This window comes from Salminus brasiliensis, chromosome 16, assembly GCF_030463535.1.
Source record: "Salminus brasiliensis chromosome 16, fSalBra1.hap2, whole genome shotgun sequence".
Taxonomy (NCBI): domain Eukaryota; kingdom Metazoa; phylum Chordata; class Actinopteri; order Characiformes; family Bryconidae; genus Salminus; species Salminus brasiliensis.
In genome coordinates, this window is record NC_132893.1 from 34,182,637 (window position 1) to 34,194,190 (window position 11,554).

The following is an 11,554-nucleotide window of genomic DNA, read 5'->3' on the forward strand; positions in this document are numbered from 1 at the left end:
TTTGAAGTGTGTGTTTAGATCAGAGCTGTTCAGGTTAGAATGTATCTGGAACATTTAGTATCTAGAACATTTGGGTTCTTTTACAATGGATAGTAAAGGAGCTGATCTGTAAGTGGGAAAGTAAGGGGTTTTCCCTGTAGTGTTTTTTACACTGGGTCTGAAAGAGCTCACTGTTCTGATATTTGCTCATTTTTCACTTTTGACATAATTTCAGAATTTCATAATAAAACGGACCAATAGAAACGCTCCAAAACCACCTGGAACTAAATCTTTCTACATCCACTTTTATTGAAAGTTAAGAAGGTTTTTCCTGTAAAGCTCCTGTTTTGAAGACACAATCTTTTTTAGTGTTTTGCCACAATTATCATATATTATTTATTTATATATTTATTATTATTTATTTATTTATTTAAAGTCTCCTTTTAAATAAAGCTGAAGACTTGCTCTTCGGAAACATGGAAACAACTAGATTACGTAGTTTTACCCTTTGTGACTGTATATATATAAATATATAAATATATAAATATATACATATAACCCTGCTGTCCAGTGAAAAACATGTATCTCCATTTCTGTCCATTTTTAGTTTCCCCATGGTTTGAACCCTGTAGCTGCTTCTGTACTGTGTGAATACCTCTGGATGAACAGACCAATAGAAATGCTCTAAATCACCTGGATTAAACTCTGATTATTTTACATAAATTTCTATTCAGAGTTATGAACAGTTTTGCTTCTTGTGTAAAGTCATCATTTTGGTTGTATAATCTAATACATTTATGAATACTTTGATGTCTAATATTAATATTAATATTAAATAAGTGGATCTGTAAACTGTGTATCTAAAGTCTGAGATTAATTATAGTCCAATAATTAAAGTAGTCCAGGATCTAGTCTTAAACTCCCCTGAAAAGGTTTTTGTAGAAATCGGTCTAAGACTAAGACTAATTTTACTGACTTTGTAAGATTTAGTTAAATTTCCATTTAATTAAAGACATTTGAAATGTTTCGGTTTTCTGAGTTTGTTAATGTGGTGGGACCTAAGATTAGGACTAAGATTAGGATCAGGTCTAGATCTGTAGACTATCTATTAGATCTAGATTAGATTAGTATTAAATCTAGATATTGTGTTTAAAACTGAGATTACTAATATTTCTAATATTACTGCCTTTGATGTTGTAAACCTGAGAATGAGATTAATATTAAGTCTTTTTTTTTAAGTGGAGTAAAAACAAAAACAGTTTTTACTTAATAATTAATCAATATTTTTGTGTTTATTCATGTGGAAACTTTTTACAGAACATTTACAAACATATCCATTGTTGTTGTTTATTAAGTTATAGATTATAAATATTAAAACTAATTTTATTGATTTTGTAATGTTTAAAACTTTAAAAAAGTTTAGTTTTGTTAAAAGTTGCAGAGTCTGAAACTATTATTATTATTATTGTTGTTGTTGTTGTTGTTTTTGTTTTTGTTGATGCTGTTATTGTTATTGTTATTATTATTATTATTATTATTATATTTAGAATGCTTTTGCTAGTTTATGTTTTTTATAAACATATTAATTAGACTTTCTTAATGTTGTGGGATCTAAAATAATAATTAGGTCTAGATCTGTAGACTATCTATTTTAAGCCTCAGATTAGATCAGTATTAAGTCTAGCTGGTGTAGATATGGGGTTTAAAACTGAGATTAGATCATGTGCATATTTAATGTGAGGTCTAATATCATTACCTTTGATGTTGCAGAGAATTAATATTCTAGTCTAGTTTTGTTCTGTAAAATTTATCAAATTAAATATCAAACTTAAAAAAAACTGATCGTTCCTTGAATATATCAATCAATATATTTCTGTTTCTAGACATAAAAACTTTACACATGTTTATAAACACTTTATTACAGAACTCATCCAGTGTCTAATTTCTGGGTGTTTTTTATTAAAGTTGAACTGCTGGTTATTTTTACACACCAGGTTCCATCGATGGTTTAATCTGAAGTGGACGTAGCACCCCTGATTGCGACCCACCCCAGAGAGAGGGGGAGGGGTGCAGGGTGGGACATGCCTCCTCTTTTTTGAGCCCATTGCGTTCACACTCCAGCCTCAACATCAAACACTTCTCACCGATTAACTACACAATCAGATCCCTTCAGATTGAGGAAGAGAGCGACGGACGGAGGGACAGAGGGTCGGAGGGACAGGGGGACGGGGGGACGAGGGGCCGCGGGCCCTTTCCCACCGGACAATACCATTATTTCAGCTCCCTTGGCCAGGAATGCCAGATTTCACAGCCCACTACCCTCCTCCAGATGTCAATCAGAGCACCGTGAGGCCATCGGGTGCCTCCCTGCGTCCACCCCCCTCCGACACGGCCCACCCTGGAGCCCCCAGACCCCCCACTCAAGTGGACAGGACCACACTGTCCAATGTGTGTGTTTCCTCTGCTGATACGGATACAATGACCATCAGGGACAATGACGAGCACGAGTGCAGTTCGGACTGGTCAGTACTAAACCCACGAGGTTTAGTAGAGTGAGGAAGCTGGTTTTATAGACTACAGTGTGGGGTCTGAGATTAGGATTAAGCCTAAGACTATACTGGGGTCTATAGTGTTTAATACTAATATTAGGACTAATATTAATCTTGACTGTGTGGGGTTTACACATTTGTAAATGCTGAGGGGTCTACAATTCAGATTTTACGGACTATTTGGGTCTAAGACCAAGATTAGGACTAGTTTTATCAACTGTAAGGGTTTAGACGAGTGTTTTTCAGCTTCTACAGACTGTAAAGGTTAAAGGTTTAGTTTTTGTGCCTTATTCATGTTTTAGGGTCTAAGATTAAGATTAACTCTGGGTTTTTTAGGCTTTTGAGCACTAAAATATAGAAGTAAATAAAGTCCAGATTGCCAGAGATTGCCGTGGGGTCTAAATTCAGATTGCCTAGACTTTACAGACTGTGTGGGTCTAGTTCTAAGATTAAGACTCATGTTGTGGTCTTTGTGAGGTTTAGAGGTTTAGTGGTGTGTACTTTTATTAAGTTTAGACTGTGTTAATGTTGTGGGGTCTGAAATTAAGACTAAGTCTAGGGTTTAAAGTGTTTATAATTCATTGTTAAATTAATAGATACATTTGTGGACGGCGTATGATTTAAAGAGTTTCTGTAGCTGATTAAGTCTTTTCTGTGGTTTGTATAATTGCTGTGGACTAATATTCAGATTAGGTTGATTAAATTGACTACATTAATCTAAGACTGAGATTAAAACTAATTTTATTAACCTTGTAAGGTTATTATTATTATTATTATTGTTATAATTATTATTAATATTAATATTAATACATCTAATTTTAGAGACATTGCAGGTTTAGTTTTTATGCATTTAGATTAAGATCAAATCTAGATGTAAAAATGTAAAAATTAAGTTTAGTTTTTATGCATTTAGTAAGTGTAGACTAAGATCAAAGATTAAGATTAAGTCTAGATTTAAAAATGTAAACAGTCATTTGCATTTTTGTGCACTTATTTAATCTACATCTGGAAACGTTGTGGGGTCTAATATTCAGAGTACACAGATCTCACAGATGCATGGTCTTAATACTATACTAAGAATAGGACTATTTTTGTAGACGTGTTGTTGGTTTTAAAAGATTTAGATGTTGGGTTTAGTTTAAGATGTGGACTAACTTTAATATTAGGATTAAATATGGCTTTGTAACTTAATAGGCATCGGTTTTATAAACACTGTGAGGTTTAATATTAAGTTTAAGACTATACTATGCGTTTTTGCACACTTCTCAGTTTAGTCTAAACTGCGGACTAGCTTTAATACTGAGACTGAGATATATTAGTTTAATAAACAAATGCTGTATAATATTAGAACATACAGAAAAGTCGAGATCTAGACTATATGTGAGGTTTTAGATTAATATTAGATTAAGTATAATTTAGTAGACATGAGGTTTAATTTGTTGTGCATTTTGTGAGGTCTAATATCAGCACCTGTAGCTCTGCAAACCTGAGGATGAGATTAATATTAAGACTGATTGATTGTTTGGGGTTTAATATGATCAGAAAACTCTATTAGGAGACTATTACTAACTGCCCTGAACACAAGCTCTGATTGGTGCATTTATTTAAGCTGCATTTTTTGCTTTTTGAGTAAAATAAGGAGAATAATCTTTATTAATCCTTAATTATTAATATTAATAAATACAAATAAAATAATAATTGCTATTTGCCATATAACCGAAACACAGATCTAGACTTTTAAACCTCTGCTCGTGATTAACCTGCAGGTCTGGATGAATGAAACATCAGAGAGATTTTTTATGAATGAATAAAAACTCTTCTCGTGTTTATTGTTCAATTAAACGTCTTCGCGGCGACGTCACTAGCGCTCCAGCCAATAGCGCGGCGCTCTGCCACGAATAGCACGAGAAATAGCCAATCCGAGCCCTGCATGCAAATCAGGCATTCGCTTCGGCAGTGTTCTTTTTTTTTACACGCCCGCATTCCGACGGATTGAGCTGATAGGCTGCTCACGTCGCGAACGTGCGCTGTGATTGGCTCAAAATGGGGGAAAAAAAACTCGTTCTAGAACGACGGAAGAACGAACGGTTTGGAAGGATGACGCGGCCAGCCAATCACAGCGCAAGCGGGGCGGGGCTTAGCGCGTTCTGGAACGGCTGAGCGCTTGTGAGTGTTAGATTTCAGCCAATCAGAGGGAGCGCGGGAGGCGGGGCGTGTACCGAAAACGGGTGGGGAACGAAACGCAACGTGCTTCGGCTGGAGCTGAATGTCAACTAGTCAAAGATGGAGTCTTAGACGCTTTACGGGGACGGTCTTTTCCCTTATAATTAAATCATTATTTTAATTATGCTGCTTTGATTATTTTTATTTTCTCCGAAAAACGTTTATTTGGGCACGTTTGAGGAGTAAAAACTAAAATAACAAGGTTTTACACTTTAACTTTTTTTTTTTCCCCCCCCCTTCTCTATTACCCCTCCTCTCCCACTCCCTCCCACTTTAACCCTCCCTCTCTCTCCCCTTCTCTCTCTCTCTCTCTCTCTTTTCCCTTTCTTCATTTTTTCCTTGACAGGGTGTCCCTCCCTTTGGCTGTAGGTACCATTCATGAACATTTTAAGGGGGTTCAGTGGCTTATTTGTGGATAATTGGAGTCGAAATGGCGGGAGAAGTTGGGGTGGATGGATGCATGCATGGATTTTGTTTAGGGGAGGGAGGGGAAATGGACAGATTTTGATGAAAGGAGAAAGCTATCGTCAAGATGAGCACACCAGGACCATGCTTCGACAGGACTGGGTACGAAGAAATGCTTTGAAAACCTTCATGTGCAGGACTGTCATTGCACGACCACTTAGCTCGAGCTAGCTGGTCTGGAGATACGCTCATACTCGCTCGCGCACACACACATACACGTATAAATATATATATATATATATTTGTATATATATATACACACACACAACTCATAGTGTGTGTATTTACGCATGCAAAAAAATGTTGGGTGGTAGATGAAGCAGCAGGGATGGGGAGAAAATGAGGATTTGTCTATTTGGGGTTTAATCTCGCTGATGTGTCGTTTGTTTTTCGCGGAGCGGAGCAGGGTAGCAAGCAGCTCGAGCTTTAGCTAAAGGCTCTTTCTCCTTTAGCAGGAGCGACCGGGGTGCAGGGGTGCATTTTCACTCCGGTTTTATCAAATCAATGTAACTATTTTTCAGCTCAAATTCACATATATCTGTGTTAAATTGCGTGGATTTGCGTTTTAATCGCGTTTTTAGACGCGCGTGCAGCCCGTTTGTTTTGCTGCACAGTGCACGTGCATGTAAGAGTGGGTTAAATTGACCCTTTTTTATATATATATATAAATGTTTAACATTTGCAAACTTTTCTTTTCAGTCCAGCACACACAAGGTAAATCTGATTTTGTTGTATTTTTGGGTTTTCAGCTTTGCACAGTTTGAGAGAGTAAGTTCCACATGTTGCACACGTTTAGTCTGACTATCTCTTTTATTTGTATTATTATTTTTTTATGCTACCATTTAATTTCAATTTGTTTTTATTTTTGATGTCTTTTCTTTGTTTTATGACCTATTAAAAATTGTAGTTGTTGGAAATCCATTGCAGTGTTCCAGCAGCACAGAAGAGGAACACTGTGTTCGAGCCAGACTGAGGATGTGAAAGTTGTCTTGCAACTTCCAGAGTTTAGAAAGACTTTATAATGTTTTTTTTTCTTTGCTTACACTTTTTTTTAAATGCAATAATTTGACCTTTCTAATTAAAAGCCAGGATTAATTTTATCTGCATGTAAGAAGTGCATTGGCTGAGAAATTCATACAAGAGTCAAAGGCCATTAATTTTTTTTTGAAGTGTTTTAGGAACTGTGTTCATTTTGCATAATCTCATAATTTCATTTGTCATTTGTATTTAATTTTAATGCATGCTCACATATTTTACTATCAAAGTCAAATGTACTGAAAAGTGTCCTGCTTTTAGCTCAGCACTAAAAACCCATGTCTCTAAAAGTCCCAGTGACTGAATCCAGCTCAGGAAAACCTATATGACCCATGTTGATTGGTTGAGGTCTGATAAACGTGACAAGGCGGAGGAAAAGGATTGGCTGGAGAAGTGGTGTCAGAGCACGCCGATGTTGACCGTGTTTTTGTCCATTGCCCTTTTTCTGTTGTACTACTGTGAGCATTCAGAAGAGCAGTGCAATATTAAAAGGGCATTGGCTGGAAGATCAGAGACCTCCGCTTCTTGCTATTGCCTTAACCCCTCACCTCTCTGCTGATTTGACATGCTTGAACATGTGGAAGTACAGTGTGTGTTCGAGGGGAGGTGGGTGGTGGGAGGGGAGGGGGGGGGACACCTGTTAGTCCACCAAGTCTGAGATGTTGTACTTCTGCACTGTTACTGTTTGGTCGGGTTCAGAGGTTGCAGGGACTGTTTTTCCACTCCAGTTCTGATCTGCAGGGCTGCAAAACACATTACACACACTGTGGGATGAACTTAGAAACATTGGGACAAATCAGCTCTTTATTAATGAGCAAAATGCTGTTATTGTACTAGTTCAAATAAAGAAAATAAAGGCCTGGCCATTAAGGGCCTATCTGTAGTAAAAATAGTACCTAACCCATTTGGCCTCTTTTTATCTGAACCCACCGTTTGTGCAGTAGTTCTGACTCTGGAATAAGCGTCTTCAAATTCTACACAGCTTATACACTCAGTTACTTGGTTTGGGGCAAAAGTATCTAATTTTTAAGAGAAATTCTGCTATTTTTGAGATTATTTTGCTTTTTTTGTAGTTAATGTTTTATAAACGAGCAAATTCAGTTATTAAAACATAACGGAAATTAAATAAATATAAAAGAATAAGTAAAATAATGGAAAACTGGTAAAGTTCGCAAATGTTGTTTTGGTAGTTTAAAATAAATAGTTTTTCTGGTTTACAGCATATTATGGGCTACAAAAACCTCTACACAGCCGATGTTTGTGTAGTTTAACCATTTTCAGCGCTCCTCTGGAGAAAAGCCAGTATTTCCACTTTTTATCTAACACTTAGTTTATGTAATTGGAGACTCTGTTTGGACCAGTTTTTAACTGTAGTTCTGATTAGCAGAAGAACAAGAACTGCCAAAAATGTTAAAACACGCTTTTAAAAGCGTTGCTGTTGTGCAAAAAATGAAAATAGCAAGATTACAGAAAAAGAAAAAAACCTAACCTTAAAATCTTAATTTTAGAATATAGGTGAATTTTATTTTTCATTTTTAAAACATATTCACATATGGGTCACTTAAAACAACTTCCTTTTAAAATATGCTGTTTAATTACTACATAAATAAACTATTTCATCCATATTTCAGCACATACACACAATTATATACCTTTTTTTTAATGACCGCAACGAAATACTGCTTTTGCACCAGTTTTAACTAAAAGTTTGAATAAAACAGTTTATATGTACATATTTCTGCTTATTTGCACTTAAATGTAGCTCCTCTTTGGTTAAATGTACAGAGACAGTAGTTATTATTATTATTATATATATTTCAGGTTAAATAAACTGTTTTTCTCATTTGCAGCGCAGTCCTAATATGGGTTGCAGAATACGTTTTGTACTCTGTAAATATTAGCTGTAAAAAATTAGGAATGGTAGATGCAGGGAATGTTTTTGGAGGACGCTTTTATTATAACATATTTATTATTGAAAATGTAATAAAGATTAGTTCTCAAAAGTTGCTCATGGGACTGTAACAGACTCCAGCTGTTTTGCACCCGTAGCACCTTAAAAAAGTAAAGAGCGTGAAACTCTTGCTGTCAGGAAAGTTTCGGTGAGAGGTGGGCTCGTGCCCTTTTTGGCCAGAGAAGATTGCTGTCCCCGTGTCCACATGCTGATGTGCTGAGGTCAGCTGCTCTGACGATGTTGCACTACTGTAACATCCATTCTAGCAGTGCAATAGTATTGTCATAGCATTTAGCCTCCGCCCACTCTGCGCCAACAAGGGCCAGGGGCCAAGGACAGGTGGTGACGTTTGAGAGAACAGGGGGCTGCTCATGTTTTTCACTGTGTGTTTTTCAGTGGATCCCGGTTGGGTAGCATGTTACCGCTGCCTGGGTTTGATTAAACTGATTATCTCTGCACAGCCCGGGCTGTGGGAACGTCTGAGGGGTCCGAGACGCTGGTAAATCTGTTTATCTGGGCAGTGAGCATTAAACACCATCATAAAAATAAATACAAATAAATAAACAGTCCGGTACAATTGGTGTTTGTGAGGTTACCCATCTCCAGTGGAAGACCAGTGTTCCCAGTTCCCCTCCATCATATAGTTTATCTGATCAGTCCTTCATTACAGTAAATCGGAAGCTGCTGGTGGAGCTGAACACATCCATACAGATCAGCACCCAAATCTGTGATCTGCTAACTGTGATCTAACCAACATCTCAGTAACTTTACTGACCAGCAGCACAGTCTGACCACTGACTTCATGTAGTGTTATATAAAGTTAACTAGACACACTTACTGACCACTGACTTTCTGTTTATTTGGGCTTATTCTAATGTTATATAGAGTTAATTACAGGTAGACACTCTCACTGACCACTGACTTTATGTTTATTTGGGTTTATTCAAATGTTATATAGAGTTAATTACAGGTAGACACTCTCACTGACTTTATGTTTATTTGGGTTTATTCTAATGTTATATAGAGTTAATTACAGGTAGACACTCTCACTGACTGTTTATTTGGGTTTATTCTAATGTAATGTATAGATTTTCTGTCTCACTGCTGAGATAAACAGGTTTTCTGTATTTTATGGAATCGAATGAAAATTAAATTTGCGTTAAATTTACTCAGTTTAACAAGCCTGAGTTTCCTGAGTGCTGCTGTTTAATGCTAAAATGTCTTAACGTGTACAGCCTAATGTAGCTTGTAGCTTGTACTCTATATAACACTTATTTGTTCAGTTTCCCTACACCAAGGGAGAGCAGTATTGAACAGTATTGAAAATGTAGACTAACAGAAATGACATTTTCTATTAATTATTTTGGTTATTTGTATTATTTTATTACGTAAAACAGTAACACTGTTGACAAAAGTCACACATTGCAGTTATCTATGTTTCTGTTATCCATCAGATTTGCTGAAACTAAAAATTATATATTTTTCAGACACTGAGAACTGTAAGGAATCTATTGTGGAGCATGTTTATTGAGTGTATTTTGCAAAATGCATGTCTTAAACTTAATAAAACTTAATAAAAAAGATTTAAAGAACAATACAGGAGTCAGAATTGTTTTATTAGACCTTTAGTGAAGTAGAAGAAAATTGTCTTGACTCTGATGTGAACACAAATCTTCCAATAAATAATATTCCAATAACTAAATTAAATTAAAATAGGCAACGCATAAAAAAACTACTCTGGGAGCCCTTTGTAGATGCTTTGTAGATGACCACCTTGCCTCAGCTAAATGCAAAAACTGCAATATAATACAACACAATTGAACATCAAGTTACGTGAGAATGTAAATAGATTTTATTAAGTTGATTCCATTTAACTTCAACCCAGAACCCAGAACCCAACCCTCCTCATTATCAGCTCATTTCCCCAGGCAGTTTGTTGACAAAGCATCTATAGACAATCTAAAGGCGACTGTCTAAACAAACTGCGACCAGATAACCGACAGCACAAAAGACTTCACTGAGGACGGGACATTTTTACCCGGCGCACCCCTCCTCTCGCTCCCTCATCCGCCCTGTCATGTCATGGCGGATGGCGTTTGTAGGTAAAGCGGAGAATTGCAAGGCCACAATAAAGGTGCATAGGAGTGTGTGTGTGTGTGTGATCCTCTTATGTCGCAGGTCAGCCTCTGGGGAGGTGGGGTTCGGTATTGGTGGTGGTGGAGGGGTGTTTTCAGAGGAATGTGGGTAGGCAAGTCCAGTTGTGTGAAGGGATGGGGGAGGGGGGTCAGGACAGGGGCCCAGGACTGCTAAATGCCTCTCTCTGCATCGCTGACTGCCTGAATCCGCTCTACACCAGAGCACAAAGCTCCGAAGTCTGGGTGAATGCGGAGTGTGAGTCAGTCCAAGTGCTGGAGGGCCATTTGGTTAGTGCAGTAACTAGACGGGTGCTCCAAGTCTGTACATGCCTCGTACCACCACCACCACCTCCACCTACACCTCCACCTCTGTGGCATTTAAACTTGTTAAGATCCAGAGTCCCAGGTGAACTCAGCTGACGCAGACGTGTGTGTGAAATGCTCAGATATGAGGCTGGTTCTGCCGTCTGCACGTTGCATTCTTCACTGTTGCCTTTCCTTCCACTGCTGTACGCAAGCCTGCTCTCAGTCATTGCTTTGCTGTTGACATGGATGTGTTGCGAAACCACTGAAACACAATCTGGACACCTTTTTTTATTATTATTATTATTATTATTATTATTTTCCTCACACTCCTCCTATAATCTGATTATTTACAGCGTGGAGCGGAGTGGGATTGTAAGGCATGGCCGTGGAATATGTGTCAGGTTAAATGTTAACCCAGCTTATCTATAGGGCAGAGAGGGAGGGCAGCACCCTCAGCCACTTTGGCAAAGAATGCAGCTTGTTGGGGCGTGTTTGCAATGGCTGCTGGGAAATTGTGGAATGTGAGGAATGGATGATGATGATCATGAGCGTCTGCAGAATTGCTGGGCAGGGCGCATTGGCCAAACACCTTCACTTAGATAAAGGACGTAACCTTAAGGCACAAGTCATCTGTATAAACAGTCTGATTTGTTTATTACTATTAATAATATTAATAATAATAATAAAGTTAAATTACAATCCAAACTGTAGGAGCTTCTTCAAAATGAGGAAAATAAAGGTTTGGCTTTCTAGCAAATGTCATGGATTGCTCATTAAGAGCATAAATGAACAACACTGGGCCTTATTCACCAACCGTTCTTATTAAGAAGCATGTTCTTCACCAACATTTTGACGATCGTCAGTGTTTTCTTATTTGGGATTGGTTCAGTTTACGAGGAACATGGGATCTG